Raw genomic sequence first — 3,078 nt, forward strand, 5'->3', positions numbered from 1 at the left:
TCTTCTATTATTCTATTTGAATTTTCTTTCTGTAATGTAGGCCTCGACAATTTCCCGGTGAAATTTGGGACATGGTATAAAACTATTTTATTTTCTTACCCTATATTTTTCATCTCTTTCTTCTCCATAGGTTGTATTCTGTTAGGAGAAAGAGATAAATGTTGGTTTTCACTATACAGTAATACTTTTCTGTATTAGTTATGCATTTTAAAAATAAACTTTGGAAAGATATGTTGGTCTTTTTCCAGTGATCCTTTTATAAAGGGCTATTAAAATAACACATAAAAGAAATAACATTCATTCATTATTAATATCTCGTAGCAGTGATTACATCAGCTCAGTCTGGCCATCGATCAGTCCTCAGAGACCTCAATTCAACCGGAGCCCAAACAGCAGACAACAGAGGGAAGGCAAACAGCACATCTCCTCCTGTGTCTTTCAGAACCTGTTCTCTCAGTGAGAGCCTGTTCTCTTGTCCCTTTAGCTCTTCTCCTCCATTGGTTCCTTTTCCTCTACCCACCAGTGTGGTCGGGCCTTCTTAAACAAGAAACAAAATAATTTTTCTCTCAAACTTGTTCCTCCCTGGAAGTACTTTCCTTTCCTTTGACTGCTAAACTTCTGATAAAAATGGTCTTTACTTCCTTAACATCTGTCACTTTTCACTCCCTTCTTTCACCTCTATGACTTTCTGGAAATTGTTATCTTGAAAACATTAAGAACTTCCAATGGTGTTGTCACAGAAGTAGAAAAAAATTCTGAAATTCATATGGAACCACAAAAGACCCAAAGCTGCAAAAGCAATCTTAAAAAAGAACAAAGCTGGAAATGTCACACTTTCTGATTTCAGACTTTATTACCAAACTATACCAATCAAAGCGGTATGTTACTGACATAAAAACAGACACTTAGGGCCAACGGAACAGAAATGAGAACCCAGAAATAATCTCATGCATATATAGTCAACTAATATGTATGTATGTATGTATGTATGTATGTATGTATGTATATATGTTTATATAATGGAAGACCATTCAACCATTAAGTGAAAGGAAATTCTGCCATTTGTGAAAAAAAAGCATTAAGAACTTCCTAATCATCAAGGCTTTTGACCTTTTCTTTGTCTTCATTCTTCTTGACCTGTTTGAAACATGTGATACTCTTAAAATTTTGACAATCTTTTAGAGTCTGGGACGTTGTTCATACTTTTCTGGACATTTGTGTCTTGGTTTGTTCATAGAAAATGGCAATGATGCCAACTTTGCAGAATGTTGTGAGGATAGAATGAGGTGTCATTGTTAACATGTACAGCAATAAGTAAGTTTCACTTAATTTCATTTACCCCCAGGACTCTAAGTCTTATACTACATAGATGACTCCTGTACCTATATTTGTGTTTTGATATTTCTATAGATATTCATTCTTCCTTTTTAACCTCTACTTTTACCTATAATAATAAAGTCATGGGTGGTTAGAGCTGGGAGAGTTCTTAGACCATTCTCTACTTACAGTGGAAGAAATCGTAGTGTGCAGAGTAAATTGGTTTGGGCCAAGGCTGCAGGGTCGGTAAGGAAGGCTTTAGTTTCAAATAACAGAAATCCCAATGTCATTGGTTTAAATGTGTGACCTACCCTAACATGAAATACAAGAGTATGGCATGCCAGGGTTGGTTACTGTAGAATTTTAATGATAGCATCAGAGGCCCAATTTCTCTCTCTACTGGCTCTGTCATCCTCAGCACGTTGGTATGTTCATAGGCCTGTTCCTGGTGGTTAGATGGGTGTGGTGGTTCCTAGTGTCCCATTCATACCTGACAATGCCCACTGAAAGGACAGACCATCTTATCCAGTATGGCTCTTTTTAAGAGTGAGTGTTCACTAACCTGAAGCACACAGCTGATTTTCCTTCATGCTTCATTGGCCAGACTTGTGACATGCCCTGGGAATGGAAGATGTAATTGAGTTAGACCAATCAGAATTTACCCTAGGAGGTTGAGTCCAGCCTCTTTTGAAGCACATGGACTACCATGTTGGGTCAGCACAGAAGCTAAATCTGGTTCCTTTGAGATTAGAAAGGAAGAAGGTGCAGTGGAAAATGAATGTTGGTGCAACTCCCACAGTGTCTGTCACCATCTCCCAGGGAGTCAGTGGCAGTGCCACAACTAGAACTCAGGTTTCCTGATCCATACCTAACTCTCTTTCAATAATTCTTATTGCCTCCCAACATTGGAGCCAGACTCAACATGGCCACCATATAACTGTTCACCTCTCTACTCAGACTTGCCCCTTATCATATTTTCTTATGTATTGACCATTTTCTTCTAAAGGTGGGCTACTATTTTCTCCCATTAGCCATCTTTGACTACTTTGTCTCCTTATTCTCCATAGTTCATTTCCTAAATCTTATTTAATCTCTCTATGTTAAAAAAATCTCATACATTCGCTGTTTTCTTCCCATCATTACTATTATCTTTGGGTGACATATTTATTATATATGACTTGGATTATTACAATAGTCTGGTAACTGATCTTCCTGAACTGACTCTCTTTCCACCTCTTGTTTACTCTTCAAATCATTGCTGTATTCATCTTCCTAAAATTCTTCTAACCTTTGAAAAACTTCTTTAGAGGGGTGTCCAATGAGACTAAACTCTAATAGGTTTTTAAAATTAGAATAAATTATTATTTAAAAGTTGTCAGTAGCTTCTATTTCTAGTGTTAGAATTTATAAATTTCCTTGGGAAATTTAAATCCTTTTACCTGAGTACAATCTCTAGAATGGTTTCTTTTAGATAGATGTAAGGCAAATAGGGACCATTGTTTCTTTTTATTTTATTTTATTTTACTTTATTTTATTTTATTTATTATTTATTTTTTATGTTTATTCATTTCCTGAGAGAGGGAGACAGAGTATGAGCAGGGGAGGGGCAGAGCTCCAGGCTCTGAGCTGCCAGCACAGAGCCCAATGTGGGGCTCGAAAGGTGAGATCATGACCTTCTGAAGTCAGATGCTTAACTGACTGAGCCACCCAGGCGCCCTAGATACCATTGTTTAAAGGAAAGTGTATAACAGATTTTGTTTT

Source organism: Hyaena hyaena, unplaced genomic scaffold, assembly GCF_003009895.1.
Source record: "Hyaena hyaena isolate Hyena2069 unplaced genomic scaffold, ASM300989v1 scaffold_262, whole genome shotgun sequence".
In the NCBI taxonomy this organism is placed as follows: Eukaryota; Metazoa; Chordata; class Mammalia; order Carnivora; family Hyaenidae; genus Hyaena; species Hyaena hyaena.